We start from the raw sequence: 17280 nt of genomic DNA, 5'->3' as shown, positions 1-17280 counted from the left end.
TTCAACCCTTCTTTTTGACAAGTCATCCCTAGTTCTGATCTGTCTGTATCCCAGAGCCCTTTAGAGTAGCCTTACCATTTTTTCTCCAAAGCACTAATTGCCATTGTGTGCTGTGCAAGCCCAGTTCTAGTGTCCTTACTGCCAGACATAGCTCTGTTTGGGGCTATTTCTAAGAGTATACTCAAAACTTTTCTGTAAGTCACAGCATACCTTTGATAGTAAGGAAATACCACAGCACACCACCGCACTTACTGAACTATGTAGTGGAATTGCAGTGATTACCAAGCTAAGTACAAAGTAGTAAAGCGGCTATGACAAAATAATACAAATCATAGCAATCAGTTATTATTTTAACAGTCCAAACATTTTAGTAAATCCAAATTCAATGTTGCAACTTGTCCCAGTGACTACCCTATATGACTGCTCAGGGCAAGCTAAAAATCTAGACCATGCTTACAAGAAAGACCTTATCCCACATAATGTGGAATTTCTTCACCTTTTCTACCTTTTTCTCTTTATGAAGTGTTTTAAGAAACAGAAGCACTCTCAAGTGTTTCCTCTGTGCTCCAAGTCGAATGGATTGTGATCTGTGTTGCTGCAACATTAGACAGCTACCAAGCCAGGAGATTAAGAAAACAATTACTTTTGTTTTCTGAGAAGAAAATAAGTTATCTCCTTTTCCATCCTGTCCCTATTGTAATCAGCAGAAAATAGGTTTCACGGAATACATAAGTAAACTTCAAAACTGCTAATATGTCTCATTTTAAGGTCATCATGAGACAGACATTTCTGCTGCTTTAAAATATTACCATTTGTGTAATAACACTAAGCTTTATACCTTGATAGAGAAACCAGTGTTCTTAAAGACAGGGAAAACCCCTAGTTTTAAAGTATCACTGAATTTCTGATACTGATTTTGTGACTGACTCATTTCCCTCTAATGGTTTGAAGCAAATCCCTGGATCCAAATATAGCCCTGGGAGAAGCCCAGACTCCAGATGTGAAAGTTATATTGCAGCCACATCTCTGGTTTCAATTAAAGGCACGGGGGCAACCTAATTACTGCACCCCTGTTTTGGCATGTAGCTAGAAGAAGGACTGATTCCCAAATGCTGCTTATAAAATATATATTTGTCATTTTAAGTATCACATGTACTTTCATAGGGTAAATATTTTTCCTATGCTAGGACCAAATATCAGGGAGGCACGCTGAGAAGATAGCGTGGGAAAAATACTCTCTTCCTGTGAGTCAACCCTATCTGTGAAAACACTCCATAGCAAGCCCGGCAGGCAGCCTCATAGCACCCGATTCTCTGCTTCCCGGCTCCCGCACTCAGGCGGAAACAGCAGCCCTTGGTTGTGGCACGTCCTTGCACCCTCACCCGGTCCGAAGCATGGCTTGAACCACCAGCTAAGCAACTCGTGATGGAGACACTACCCCTGAAAATCCCAGCCTCCTTACACTGTGGGAGCTCTTGAGGTTGACTGCTCATGAGCATTTTTCCTGAGGCAGAGCTAAAGATACCTCACAAACACCAGAAACAACCGGCTGTATGTAACCACAACACATCATTTCAATTGGGGTTTTTTGGGGTTTTTCTTGAGAAATCCTGATATTGAACTGACGTAACTGGCGATACCTCAAGTGATCCGGGTACCCAGATGAGGAAGCAATTGAAACAGCAAAACCAAAACCAATCCAAAGTGTCTGTAAACTATTCTCACACTTCAAAGGAATGTATTTTAAATATAGCATTTAATCTGCATTTGCAGTCCGTCAAAGTACAATACTATCATGAAAATTGTAAGAGGAAAGCTAAGAAATAAATTTATGTCTTCAGAACCCTTTCTTTTCAAGAATTAAAATTTGTTGTGAGGACATGCGGTGTCCATGACAGTTAGCAGGAGTTAAATGTGAAGACTGAAGTCTTGCCCATAGCCAATGGAATGTAAATTAGAATCCACAAAGGAAGGGCTGTGAATTCTAGAATATGAAGTCATTGTTGTGCCTACTGATTCCTTCCAAATACCTACTTACTGCTGAATCTCTCAAACTTACCAATGCATATAACTTTACTCATTTAACTGGACCTCTAACTTCAAATGTCTGCAAAATCTGATTTTTATTTAGTTCATAGATCAAAAGTTTTTTTAGGAGCAAAGACAGTAAAAAATAATCGTAATTATTCTATAGTAAGAGTGAAATCTAACAACTTTTTATCTCACCCTATTTTTTACTGAAATCTTTAGCTAGTATTCATGACTTAGCCAGGATTGCTGCATCTTCTATAATAAATGAAACAATAAACTATTTAAAAATTCCAAATTTCTAACGCATGAAGTAACTTCTCATTTGAGAACCATGGTCTGGATTAACTGTGAAGCATCTTCAGAGATGATAAAATAATTTTCATACTTCTTCAAGGACTCTTATCTTGCTGAGACTTGTACATGCATGTATTCATCTAACTGAAGTTGAATGTGGGTAACTGTTTACACAACTGACACAAAGGTTTGCATAAATAGCATTATTGTTATTGTTTTCCCAAAGATACTGGAGCATTGTAGAGCAATATAAAACATTGATTGTAGTGTCTTACAACAGTGCATATGGTTAATTATTCCCTTTGTGTTCACAGATTTAAATTATAATGGAACAGCAAGCTTTATAAATAGAAGTACTAAAAGTTTTATAAATAAAAGTACTAAAAGTTTCCCTGAACTCTATAGATCTTAGAGAACTGTTTGAAAACTAGGTCTGTAGAAAGCAAAGTGTTTCATTAGTAGATTTCAATCGCAGAGTTTTCTGAGTGAATATTTGCCACCTGCCACTACAATGTCTACGAAATCATTTTCACACCGAAAATCACTGACAACTACCTTTCATATTTATTCGTAGTTAAGCACTCATGCCAACTCCCATTGAAATCAATAGCAGGTTTCCGGATATAGCAGGAATAGGATTAAACCTAACAAGTCTGTGACAACAGTGTCAACAGAAATACTGATTTGCATGTTTTCTTATTTTTGAAGCAAAACACGGCCTTTACTTTTTTAATCTTGGGTTTTTGCAGGTAGGTGTTCAGATGTATGGTAAACACAGAACTGAGGTCATTTGAGATTCTGGAAAAGTTAAAAACTATGCATGGGAAGCTATAATATCACAGGAACTTCTAATTAGTGAAAATGGTTTATCCTGCAGCAGCAAAGTCATGTCCTTGTAATTTTTCTGATAAGGAAAAAAAATATATTGATTGAAGAGGTGTACTCAACGAGAATAGATGGTTGAGGAGGTGTTTTCACAGCCATCATGCAGCTACTGATTCTGCTCTAGCTGGAGCCCATGGCAAAGAAAGCAGCTCTGAAGAAGAGGAGAAATCAGCTACTTTCCCAATTGTTCTCTTCCATGGTATCTGCAGGGCAGGACCAGCAGGCACCTTCCTTTTGATTAAATGCTTACAGACATTTTCTGCTACAAAATATGTTTAAAATAACTGAAATTGCTGATTTGGCTATGTGCACTGAAAATTAGTACCTTCATTTTTTATTTTGCTGATTGACTTGTCATTTTTCACACAATATATGGGCAGCTGTAGGTATTCACAGCCCATCCCTTTCAAAATCTGCTATTTTAAAAAACATTTGAGTACACAAAAGCAGTGGATCTTACCTTTGAAAAGTACAGTTCCAAAGGCTATCAGCACATCTCACGAGGCTGAATGCTCTAGGAATACATTACAATACCAGTTTCCCTGTTGAGTATATCACTTAGTTGCTTTTCAGTACTCTTCCAGAAAATACAGCAGATACGCATTGAAAGCAGAAAAAGCTAAGTAAATATGGTAAATATGTGAATTTATATTGTCTTTAAAAACACAGGCTTCTTTTTTCACTAAAAATGATGAAGCAAAGTAAAGATAAGATGTTTTATAAAATACCAAGCTCGCACATGTGGTATTCAAAGAAATTAATATTGTTTATTAATGACAGTAAATATGCACTTAATGACTAACACTAGCCTTCTGTGAGTGTATACCACCTCTGTAACAAAACTAAAAAATAAATAAATCAAGAAGCAGATTTTGGCTTCCTGTAGAATGTTCAATCTGTGATGCTTGTTATTGTCTCCAGTGCAATTGCTGGAGTTATCACAGCTACTGATCTTTCAAATCCTTCTGTTCCATTTATCCTACTTTTCTTTTAAGCATGTGAAAGAAATCAAATTGCATGCACAGAGTGTTTCTCAGATTACTTTTGCACATGAAAAGTCAGCACATGCAAAGCGTGACCAGCAGGTCAAGGGAGATGATTCTGCCCCTCTACTCTACTCTCATGAGACCCCCACCGTACTGTGTTCAGGTCTGGGGTCCTCAGTACAAGACAGACAGGGACCTGTTGGAGCGAGTCCAGAGGAGGGCCACGAAGATGATCAGAGGAATGGAACATCTCTCCTATGAAGACAGGCTGAAAGAGTTGGGGTTGTTCACCCTGGAGAAGAGAAGGCTCTGGGGAGACCTTATTGCAGCCTTTCAGTACCTAAAGGGGGCCTACAGGAAAGCTGGAGAGGGACTTTTTACAAGGGCATGTAGTGATAGGACAAGGGGTAATGGCTTTAAACCAAAAGAGGGTAGATTTAGGTTAGATGTAAGGAAGACATTCTTTACTGTAAGGGTGGTGAGGCACTGGAACAGGTTGCCCAGAGAAGTTGTGGATGCCCCATCCCTGGAAGTGTTCAAGGCCAGGCTGGATGGGGCTTTGAGCAACCTGGTCTAGTGGAAGGTGTCCCTGCCCATGGCAGGGGGGTTGGAACTAGATCATCTTTAAGGTCGCTTCCAACCCAAACCATTCTATGTTTCATTCTACAATGACAGCAGCAGGGAGAAGGCAGCATGCAAAACTAACTCAGGTAACTGCCATATTCACCACATATTCTGAACGTGGAACTTCCCCTTGGCCTTGGTGGCAGTTTGATGTAAAGACTGAGGAGAAAATGTGGCCCTGTGGAAAAATAAGCTGAAAATATTTATGGGTTATTCAGCTTTGACACATCTATTTAAAAACAAAAGGAATGTGTGGGACAGACTAGCAGAAATCTAGGTTATTCAGATATAGAAATATGAGATCCTTTAAAAAGAAATTTCTCAAGTCATTATTAAAATGTAGCTTCTTGTTTTAATAATATTTTCAGTGACAATCAGAGGATCATTGAGACATTGATCATGATGCAAAGGAAAATACATGACATATATGCTACTTTTCCAAACCTGCAGTAGTGCTAAACAACAGAGAAAAGATCCATGCTTATAGCTAAAAAATATTATCAAGTAGTAGAAGCCTTGGTCAGTGCTGCTCCCCCAGTTATAACAGATGCATTTAGAAAGATTCAGCATGTTTCAAACAGTGCATTATACTGATTCAAGTGCATTAGCTGTTGAATTGCAGCTCCTTGTAACAATATCAAAGCTGAATATTAAATCCCACAAAAATAAAAATAATGTCATCCAGCTTTTTTGAAACTCTAGTGTCTGCTTCAGTTCTGGGTATTTTAATGCCAGAGTCCTAGGCATAGACTGGCACAGAAACATATGCTTGGCTCGAAATGCTTGTAAATTCCATTGAAATTCATTGATTTCTGTGGCAGGCATTTCAGATTAACAGAGATTAAACAGATTAAAAGATTTGGAGGAATGGAAATCCAAGAAAGGGTTAACAAAGAACACAGTGCGGATCTCTGATCAGATGTTCCAATCACCAGCCTCTAATTTGAGCTACGAATTCAGGGTTTAAATATGGAGGTAAATTAAATGTATTTTAACCATAAGGTTTCTCCTTCTACTTTTTCCACAAACTTTTGTGACTTTTTGGGCAAGGCCCTCAAGTCTTTCTCTCATTGGGAAAATGCAGATAATTTTTCCATAAAACAAGGGAGATGATTTCACCAGAGGACTTGGATTTTCCAAAAGACTAGAATCATATGAAAGACTCTTACCAAAAAAATATATTTGTCATCCAAACTAATATGCTTCTGTGGTACAGAACCTGAACTTTGTGCATTGTATGAACCACAGAGTAATATTCCTAGAGTTATTCTAGGTAGAGTACCTAGAACTGTCCACGGTTCTTCATCTCACAACCTGTATAACTGCATTGACTGCAACGATGTTAACATCACAGTATTCTTACCAAAGTCTGAAAGATCAAAGCTTTCCTCCATTTCTCAGATAGCATAGTTTTTCTCATTTATCGTAGCATTATTTTGCAATATCTGAGAGAGAAAAAGGAGAGAAGGGAGATACAGACAGAATAAAGGAGCAAGGAGGAAAAAACAGAATAAAGTAGAGAAGGAAGCCTACAGAAGGACATGAGAATTAAAAAATCCGTAAGAAAGAAGGAAAACATGGGCAATAGAACAAAACAATTTGCAAAGGCACAAGACAGTTCTCTTACCGATATACTGCTTTTTTTCTTGCGGATTGTGACAAATCCACTGAAGTATGGTGGGTACTTACACAAATAATTTTTCTGTAATCTGTCAGTATAGCCTATAGAAAATGTTGAAATGATAATTTCAAGGAGCTTTGCAGCAATATTTTAGATTTTAGGGGAAATTTTTTCATGGTAGTTACAGCTTGTGTTTCAACCAACTCTGTTGGTTATATATTACTCTCTGTTGCACAATTAAGGAAAGATATGTGTTTATTGCCCTGATTTGGCTGCCAAGATCCAATTTTTAGTTTCAGTGTTTTACCTCGCTGGCATCTAATGGGAGGCAGGGACTGACATACCATGTTTTGCTGCACTGTTTGATGAGGTTACCCTGTGTTAATAAAGTAGCAAAAACTTTCTAGAATTGGACATTTCATATGTTATTTTCTAGTATTTTGTTTTAAATGGCACTGATTTGTAAGTTAAAGGCCAGATACACGTCATTACTGATTTAAGGTTTCATAGTTTTACATTTTATTTTTTAAAGATATTTATTTCACTTCTCTTTTATAATATGTCTGTAAGGAACCTCTTTTCTCTCTCCATCGAGTCTTCTCAAATACCAGTTAGTGCTGCACAGGCATCTGAGACCCCAGGATGGAAGCACTACTTACCTGGCTTCCTTGAAGTCCCTGACCTGCATTCCAGTGAGGCATCATGGAACTGCACTACTGTCAGCAATCACCAGTAACTGCAAACCAGACGTTCCTCCCACTGCGTCACAGCAGAAGGTAAGAGACTGTAAAGGCACTCAGTTCTTAGTTCAAGGTGTGGCAATGTATGCTTCAGTGCTGGGAGTCTTTGGGTGTCAGTCCTCAGGCACAATGAGGACGGAACACAGCTTGAGAGTCTTGCTCTAGAGGCTAGGGCTGCAAATGAGAGCATCAGCTAAAGAGAAGTAGCAGCAGGTAGGCATATGGAAGTGACAGCTGACCAATGGACATTAAGTGCCAATCATCCTTGAAGGCTGAAATCTGAACCCTGAAGTGGCAGGCAATGACTGTAGAGGGTCTTGGCTGCATTGCCCTTACTGAGGTAATGGGGTCATCTCAGATTTACTTTGTTGAGAACCAAAACTAATATCAAATCTAATTGAGAAGCATCTTTGTCTCAATACTTCAGCCTGTGCAATGATAGATAAACTACCCAGATACCATAACACTCACTTTTAGTGTAGGAGCTGTTCCACACCCAAGGCCCTTCAAGTACTATTTCCCACCAAACTGTTAAAGAACAATCACTCTGTATGTTTTGTTTTCTTAATCTGTAAAATGGGTATCGACACTGAACTTCTTGATAAAAGAAATCCCATAACAAATAATAGGTTCCACCTCTGTGTTTGTGTATGTGCACAGAAAGGGGATGCTACATAGGAAGTTCTCTGTTTTTCTAGAAATGCATGAAATTCCATGATGAAAAGGCTGAGAGACCATGTGTATAGTTGGAGCAGAGGGAGGGAACGAGAGGCTTGAGTTCCTAGAGGACATAACCAGAGACCTAAGTTTAAGGATAAAGAAAGGTAGTATCTCTTTCATGAAGAATCTCCTGCCAAGATGAAGACAATATTTTAAGCCTTTTGGTATTCTGGACCATCTGGAAGCACCGTGAATCTCATGGAGTGTGCACTCTCAGCAGGTAAAAAAAAGGGGGGGGAGGAAAGAAAATTTGCTGAACTGTGTATAGTCTTCCTTTACATGGGGTCAGAAACCTTCAACATTTCTGCTTACAGATTAGGTGATGCTGAAAATTCAAAACATTTGTTTTAAATATTTTTACCTGGCAAGTTCCGACAAGACAAAAGCACTAACTTCACAAGTGTGACAAGTGTCTCCTGTGACAATGGAGAAATGAAGTTCTCACAGTATCACAAGTATCTTTGCAGAATATTCATGTTGTAAACCTTTGCTCTGGGTTTTCAACTCTGTTTATAACAGGCATCTAAATCCCACACTGCCCATAATATATTAAACTGACAACAGGACTGCATTCCTAAGTAATGCAGCTTCTTTCCTGAAAGACAGAGTACCAAACCTAAGCTTAGCATTAAAGATCTAAATGCCTTTATTAATATTTTACTAAAGATTATGAGTGTTTTCCATGGTTGTAGAGTAACAGTTGAGAAAGAAAAAAGTGAGGATATGTTATATAAATACTTGCATAAACTGCCTTTTTTTGCATATTTATTCCAGCATTAGACAGATCAGCCATTTACAATACAGTACATTACAGCAACTGCAATAAAATCCAAGAGTATTTTTTTTTAAATACATCAACCCCATTAGATGCTTTTCTGCCACTACTACTCTCATTGCAGTTTATCTGAGTTTTTCCCTATTCCAATTTATTGCTACGAAAAATCTGCCCACAACATGGGCAGGGATAGATGTTCTTTTTTAGCTTTTGCTACATGTAAATCATAATCCTGTATTCCATCAGGACTCCTTGTTCTTCACTGCTTCAAAGCCTATTTGAAAAGATACTTTTACATTTTAACCCCCCTCTATCTATCGCTTAAACCTATTTTTGCTTAGAACTTAGCATTGCTTAGAACTGCAATTTTCAAAGAGAAACTGGAAGGAAGATATCATGAAACCACATTTTATATATTATATTATATTAATCAACAGTTTAAAACATTTTTTACTGGTATTTGCTAGTGCCAGTCTCTAATCTTCCAAGAGAATAATTATTCTGTCATGATGCCTACCACTATCTCATGCATGGTACAGTTGTGCACTTCAAACTTTGACTAAGCTATGACTCTGTTGGTTCTAAAATTTACTATGGTTATGGTCAATGACTTTTTCCACATACAGTTGACTATCATGCTGCATCTCCCACAGATCTGGAGCATGTGACATGCTGAGTAAGTGCAGAGCTGATCTATGTTGATACTAATTTTCAGATCAACTGTAGATTTTCAGAGTGATACTACAAATGTAGTCACTGCCTCATGAGCTTATCAGAATGTTTTGCAAGCCATGCCCAACTCATGACTGAAAGATTGGTCTCTTCTATGCTATTTCATTGCCACCACACAACCAAATGTTTTTTGTCTGGGAAGGGCACAATTTCATCACCTTTTAGCATTCATGTAGGCCACTATTCAGTCAGTGAGATTGATAACTTGGTCAACATGTGAAAATTCTTATGGAGCCTTTGCTTAAACTCAATTACTGGTATTTAACCTTCTGTCTAGTGAGTTCATCCTTGGGCAGGTTGCTCAGCAGAGAAATTGTGCCAATGTTATCTTGCATTCTGCTTTTTCTCTATTGCTGTTGCTAGGTGTATTATTTGTTTAACCTCCCAGAGGGCCTAAATTAAGACCAGGGCCATACACAAATATACAGTAAAAGATGATGTTTGAGCTGAAGGGTTTGCCCTCTGAATAGCTAAGACAGAAAAATGGGATATGAAAGGAAGCATTACGATGTTTCTTTTAGAAGTGGGGAAATAAGGCATGCCGGAGATCACAAAAGAAAGACTGCAGCTGAGCTAAGAAGTGAATCCAGATCTCTCGAACAGAGTTGCACCAGTCTTTTTGGCCAGGAGTTTAGTAGATCTGAGTGATTTACAAAAATCAAAAATTATTTATAAAAATTTGCAGCCAGATTTAAAAAAAAATATGAGATTGAAACACTTGCACATTTCTACAAGTGAAATTCAAATAGATTTTGCAGGTAGGATTCATAAAAGGGTGTAGGTGCTACATATAAAAGCAGAACAAGGAAGGTGTCCTTACCCTATAGCTTCATGCCTGACACACACCAGGTTTAAATTCATTCTCTCATTTCTGAAGGCTCTGGATTGCTTATAGGAAAGGCATTTCCTCTTGGCTGGTTTTATTAATATCATGCAACCTGTTTGGGAACCTTTAACTTTAACTGCATCAAAATAAGCATTTAATTCAATCTAAAATTAATAGTAATTATTCCTGTCATGATTTCCTGAAGTTTTTGAGAAAAAAAAAAAAAATCAGTTCCACATTGACCAAAAGCCTTGCTAAGCTTCTTAAGCCACAAGACTATCCTTCCTTTCACACCATTCTTCCCACATGGAAATTGTAAATTCCTACCTCTAAACATGCTTTGTGAATTCAATGGACTAATGGGTATATTTTCACCAAAATTTGAACAGTTTATCAATCCACCAAATATTTTTCTCAATATGAGGAGAGTGGTTTTGCACTCTCAGCTTGCCAGTGCAAATACACAACTATGAAGACAATTTCGGCAAAAAGAAAAAAAAAGTAAATTTAAAGTTAGATTGATGCATGCTTTCTCCAAAGTCATGGAAATTTTGCCATTTTTAGCAGTGCTATTTAAAACAGGAACTGCATTGAGTATTTTAGGCTCCAGGGTGCCTGCAGTAAGGACGAGGGAGCCACATGGCTATTAATATAAGCAGACACCCCTCCCTATTAACCAGAAGACAGCAACTGGGTATATTGTCTTGTGTTTTCAAATCACAGAAATAATTATGAGCAAATGCAAAATCCCAATTTTTCCAGGCAACAAACTGGAAATCTTGCTGAGGTGTTCCTCCACTGTAGTCAGCCTTTTACTAATGCTCTTTCATGTGTGAAGAGTTTCTGTATTTGCCGAGGAGGGAAATCAGCTCTCCCTGAACAACTTTTGTCAGTCTCCATCAGTATCAAGTGCCAAGTGAAATGCAAGGTTAAAATGAAATTAAACACACGTTTACCTTGGTCAGCATTAGAAAGGGACTCATCAAAACTCTCGTCTAATATACCATAGAGTAACCTGTTTCGGGGATCTCAAAAATAACTGTGCTATTATTCATTGAAAGTGGAGAGTTTAGCAGCAACTACTGTATGTGGCATTACAGAAACTCTAAGTTTTACTGCACCCTCTGGAATTGATGACATTCTAGAATTACACCAGGAGGATTCCCACAATATATATTTTCCCCAAAAGAGTGATACTTTTTTGTTCTGAATACCTTAGAATGGGGCTGAGGAAGAGGTTCACTTCATAAATGTATGTTTCTTTCAATTTCCATTTGTGGAGGAGAAATTAATCAAAGGATTTTAGCACATTGCCTTATAGTAAGAAATTTTTACTCACACTGAAACAATTGGATGACTTGCATGGCATATTCCCTGCAACTCTTTTAACACAAATAGCTGTCTAAGGGCTAGATTCCACAATGCTTGATAAAATCTTTGGAACTGGTTCCAGTCTCCTCCATGATGATGCACACACCCTGCTTTCTAGATTACAACCCACACAATTAAAGCTCTCTTCCTGAGCCACTGCATGGCTGACCTATTTTCCATATGGACTTAGCTGAAACAATCAATGGGCATAGCCATGCGTAAAGTGCAAGGCATAGCCAAACAGTCCCAAGAGAGGGTTTCAGACAGCTCTGTGCCCCACAGCCCCAAGCTGGGATACAAGTCTTTGGGCATTTTTCGCCTTGCCCTAGAGCAGAGAAAACATGGCCTTGGCACTCAATCAAGGACAGTACAGCATTCCATTCACATTCAGGCAGATACATATGCATAGGAGGTACAGACAGGGGGTCTCGTGAAAGAAGTACCCTCTCAGAAATAATACATAAGGTCACAGCTTGGTTATCGTCTAGGCTTAGTGTGCTGCCTGTAAGAAATTAGCCTACTGGTACTGACTTGCATGAGGAGGTGGCTTGTTTGAATACTTCTGCTAGCAGGGCACCATTCTCTTGGAACAGCTACTTCTAGTATGAATATGCAAGAAGAAAATCAATTCAAAAGTTGGCTTTAAGTAACTCAAAGGAACTAAATTAAGGAGTCAGAGCAGTAAAATCAAGAATAATGGCTACCACAATACTGCCAAGTTCAAGGAGCAGGGAGGGTGCCTAAAAGTAGCAGGAACGGGTCGGAACTATGGAAGCGGGCATTTCAATCAAATGAGAATGTTAGTTAAAATACTCCGCAGTTAAATGTGAAAGCAGAAATATTCTTAGCAAGGGCATTGATTCCACTGAACAAAACTATCATTTAATAGGAAATATGAATGAAAAATAAGTGGAAATGAGTATCAGAAAAGACTATGCTCTGATAGGGTGAAATTCTCCCAAAGGCTGAAGGCTTGTGGAAGCCCTAAAGCTCAAATTTACTTGGGGTCTGAAGCAATGAACAGGACTTGGTGAGGTCTCTCTATGTTGAAGTAAAATTAATCCCTAGAGAATGTATTTGCTCTGACTTAGGTTATGAAGCAGCAGAGTAACTGACAGCAGTGAAACCTGCACTCCTACGAAAAGGGAGTAGATGTCAGCTTGCTCCAGACTCCGCATCTACAAAAATAAATAAGCATCGTGTATGAGCTACAGGCCATAAATGAAGAGCCAAAATGTCAAGGAAACTGACCTAAGAGTGGCATCACCTCAGTAGGACAACCAAAAAACTGGAAGAACAGCATGTTACCAAAATGAGTAGCAATCAATACCTGTGTTACAAGTAAAAGGCTTCATTAGAGATATTAACATGGTCTTTTCAATTGTTTCATAGCAAGTGGATCTACAAGCAAAAACCTTATTAAAAACCTGCTGTCTTTAGCAAATTTTGCTGCCTTTATTACAAAAAATAATCCATTGCTTATGCCCTAGCTAGGAGCCCTAGCCCATTTAAGCACATGCTTAAATCCTACTGGAATTTTAAAATTAAATAGATATTAATATTATGTCCTGAACAGTGTTGCTTTCTTGAACAAAGACTTATGCCCTGAACACTCACTTAAAAATATAATATCTGTTCAATGATAAACTTGAATCTCTACTTCTGGTACAACTAGTCATGCAAGACTTGCTGAATGTATATCATATATATTAAAGCCATATCTCAGATGCTGAAAATATGCTGAAAAGAATATTCAAAGTAATGTCAAATGTGAGATTTGGCTTAATTTAAATTTCAAGTGCTAAAAACCTTAATTGCAACACTAAGCTTCTAAATAAATGCCATGAATTCTAATAAACACAGACAACAAAGATCTTTAAAAAACAAATAGTGCAAAATGTGCAAGGAACTCCAGCAAAGAAACTCTAATTAATGGCAGCTCTCCACAGCTCAATTTTCATTGGCTAATAAAATGTGCAAGCTGAAATGCAATGATTTCTAAATATCATTACCCCCAAATTCCTTAAAACATGTCCTGTAGTTTCCAATAACTATTTAAAAACACTTCCTTTTACCTGTACTGAACTTTTCTTAAACAAATAAGTTCATATAAAAAAAGGAAACTTGCTGCTTGTCTACAGAGTACATACAAAATACGGCCAGTACCTTCTAATTCATATTTCCTTGTTGATAATTTAGAATGTTGTGTCTGTTTCCTTAGATTACTGAGGTGCTTGATTTTTTTTTTTAAGTAAGATATAAATTTAAAACATCTTTGGTTTAACAGCTCATTTCAGTTAAAAGGAATATAACTGTATTTGCTACAAACTCTACCCTGACTTCTTGGATTGCTTATTTTGAGTCTCAGTATTTTTTTAGAATTTCAAACAGATGGATGGCATTTATCTTCATAACGGCTGTGATATTTTACCTTTTATTACTTGACATAACCAGATTTTGACTGCTGCTGCTGTTCTGAGTATTATATTTTACTATAAACTCTTACTTACATTTTGATTTCACTGTGGGATCTGTTTTGAAACAGACTGTAATGGAATGATTAAAGACAGATTTTTTTAAAGAAAGCATTAATCAGAATAACACTAATATACAAGACTTTAGTACTTACTTTTATGGACATGACATTAAAGACTAACCTTGACTTTTCATTTTTAACAGTTCATCAAAAACTTAATTGAATAATTTAAGTGAATATTCAGCAAGTGAACCAGTGGGAGAGGGGATGGTGAGCCATTTTATTGATAGTCAAAAAAGGGTAAAAAACCCACTGTAGAACTAAATTCCTTACTTTCTCCTCCAATGTTTCCTCATGATCTTGCAAGGTCATGACTCATAATAGCTGCAAGCTGCATAATTCCATGGGAAAAAAATACAACCAAGAGATCTGAAGATGTGATTTCCTTCTTTCTCCTTCCTTACTTTTCCTGCCTGCTTTAGATCAGCATGATTTCAGCAATTGCTCTTCTCTTCTGAGAATGTGGAACATGAAGTCTTTTGTATCACCATTACAGTATTCCTCATCCTTCCTTACAGTCATCTAGTTCATTTAAGGTTCTTGCTATTGGCAAGGCAAAGAGAATAGTCATCAGAGCTGCAGAATGTATGGCCATATGTAGTGCCCCAGAGCAACACAATCCAAGCAAGAAACTTCTCTACAATAAAGAAAACTTCCCATGCTTGCATTTGTAACAACATATTTGCACACATTCTCTGGTTGCATAAGTTGCTTAACTTCTCTGATTAATTATGTAAAATAGTCTGTTACTGGAATCTCTTTCCAGCATGGGCTGTCACTACCTTTTGTTCCTAACCCTAGAAAAGCAGTAGACCCATTTATGTGAAGCGTATGCTTCCTTGCACCTACTTTCTGCAGTTTGGAAACAAATCATCTTAATCGTAACTACAAGAAAAGGGAGTGGCTCCATTGGGAGTTTTGTCTTAGGAAAAACTGTAAGATTAGACGATTTCCAAATAAGTAAAACACTTTGTTCTATTCACAGAAAGATAATTAAACTCTTACACTTGTTATGAAAAATCGCTCTGTTACATTTTTCTGTAACTCCTTATTCTGAGACTTCACAGTGGAAAATCTAAGTGAATAAAAATTTCTTTTTTCCTACTAGTACTTCAACTATCAAATGTCTTACCGTCTTTCTTTAGACTAACCTGTATGCAGCATAGTGTAACCTGTAGCTCAGTGAAAGCGCATAGCCCAAACACAGCATTACAAACAGTTCACTTCACCATAATACTCATTTTTAGTAATACTGCATCCTTGCTTAGGACTTTTTTCCTGTTAATTCATCCTTGGAACTCAGAAGCCATCTCACTACATACACACAATAAGTGAACAGCTCTGAAAATAGAGCCATTTTAGGAGCAGCGTTAGATCAAGCCTGAGGGAGTACATAAGGTGTATAAAGTACTGCTTTACATACGAGAGAAAAACTTTTCAAGTGTCTCATGTTTATACATAGAGATGATTTTATAGAGGGACTACTACACCTAGGCTAGTAATAGTCTCTGAACTTTAGGCACAGAAACAATCACCACTCAGAAAAGGAATTACAAGCCTGAAGTCTTGAAAAAATATAAAGAATAGTGGAGCTAAGAAAACCGACTGAAAAAGTAAAATGCCCATCATAATGAATACACCACAGTTTGGGGTTTCATTTATTCTTCCTAGAAAAAAGAAGGACTGGAATAACAAATGCAAAACTGAAGTTATTGTTGGAACATCAAGTATGTGATTAAGTATCAGGTTCGTGTCTAACTGATGAAGCGCAATGATATGAATTACTCTGAAAACCAGATAAGAAACCTTGCCGAAGTATAACGCAGTAAAACTAGTCTGAATGGGTTTAATTAGCTTGACGGGCACTAGCAGTTAGCAAATTCTTAGAAAGCCTCACAATGCACAAAGGCCGCCCAAGTACCCCTTGTGGCTGAAGACCTCAGCGAGCTCCCTGGTCGCTTCCAGCCCCCAGTCGCTGCACCTTTCGCTCAAGACCGTATTTGGCCGGGGGCACGGTGCGAACGGGGCCGGGGCTGCTGAGGGGAGGGCGCCTCCCGCGTCCCCCGCACCCCCCACCCCCACCCCCGATCCCGGGGCTCAGCCCCACACCGCACGGCCGGCCGAGAGACCCGCCCCGGCCCCGGCCCGGGCCCGGGCCCGGCCCCGGCCCCGGCCCCGGCCCTGCCCGGAGCGCCCCGCTCCCCGCGGCCCCGGCCGGGCGCCCCGTCCCAGCGCTGTCCAGGGTCCCCGCCGCGCCTCGCCGCTCCGCTCCCCTCCGCGCCCCGCTCCGCGCCCCGGGCGCCGCTCACTCACCATGGCGCGGGGGCTGCCCGCGGCCGCGCAGCCCCGCGGAGGGGCTCTGGGCAAAGCGCCGCTGCCGATCCCCGGCGCCGCAAAGGTGTATTTGGGGAGCGGGCGCGGCGCGGCGGCGGGGCCGCCCGGGCGGGCGGGCGGGGGCCCGGCGGGAGGGGCCTCCCCGCTGGCCCAATCAGGGCCGGGGCGGGCGGCCCCGGGCCGCGGCGGCGGCAGCCCGGCGGGGAGGCGCGCTGCCCCCCCCCCGCCGCCGCCCCGGCAGCGCGGCCCGGTCGCCGCCGGCCGCGCCCCGCCGAGCGCCGGTGGCACGGCGAGCCCCGGGCGCGGCGTTCGCTGGTGGCGCGGGGCTTCAGCCGGGCCTCGGAGAGGGCGTGGGGGGGGCCCGCTGCCCCCCGCTGCCGCACCGGGGACGCGTGTTTCCCCGGCTCCGTGCAGCACCGCAGGAATTCAGATTTCGGGAAGCGTCAGCTTGCGCAGAGTCGGCTTCAGCGCGGGTGGGAACCGGTGTCACCAGGGGTGGCACGACGTTCTGGTTACCGATGGTGTCTTTTCCGCCTTCCAAGTAGCCTTCCAAATACTCCTCAGTTCGAAAATCGTGGGCTACCGTGTTTGTTTGATGTGCACGGTTTCTACCGCGCCTTTGATTTACTTGTTGCCGGTGATGCTCTGTGCAATCTAGAATACGTACGTTTTTTACCGTAGCTTTGGAGTGCGGCTCTTGAAACGGATAGCTAAGCAATGACAGAAAGGAAACAATACCTTTCCAAATAAGCACAGAAAACAGAAACCATTCAAACAGCTTTGGAATATCGGAGAGCCAAGTTCG

At 40.0% G+C, this 17280-nt stretch overlaps 1 protein-coding gene across 3 annotated transcripts in view; it reads right to left on the bottom strand.

Annotated features, from left to right (window-relative positions):
• The window catches only part of GUCY1A1 (guanylate cyclase 1 soluble subunit alpha 1), a 43870-nt gene extending 27276 nt beyond the window's left edge, over positions 1-16594 (bottom strand). For 2 of the 3 annotated variants that reach the window (XM_069785823.1, XM_069785808.1), the window contains exon 1: positions 16455-16594. The gene's annotated coding sequence lies outside the window, so the exon portion shown is untranslated. Of the gene's footprint in view, positions 1-6183; positions 6266-16454 lie in introns of all 3 variants that reach the window. The other variant, XM_069785813.1, reaches the window with a different exon arrangement.
• Between the last annotated feature and the right edge of the window lie 686 nt (positions 16595-17280).

The sequence above is a fragment of the Haliaeetus albicilla genome, chromosome 1 (genome assembly GCF_947461875.1).
Source record: "Haliaeetus albicilla chromosome 1, bHalAlb1.1, whole genome shotgun sequence".
NCBI lineage: Eukaryota > Metazoa > Chordata > Aves > Accipitriformes > Accipitridae > Haliaeetus > Haliaeetus albicilla.
The sequence above is the reverse complement of the archived record's forward strand: the minus strand, read 5'-3'. Positions and strand labels throughout refer to the sequence as shown.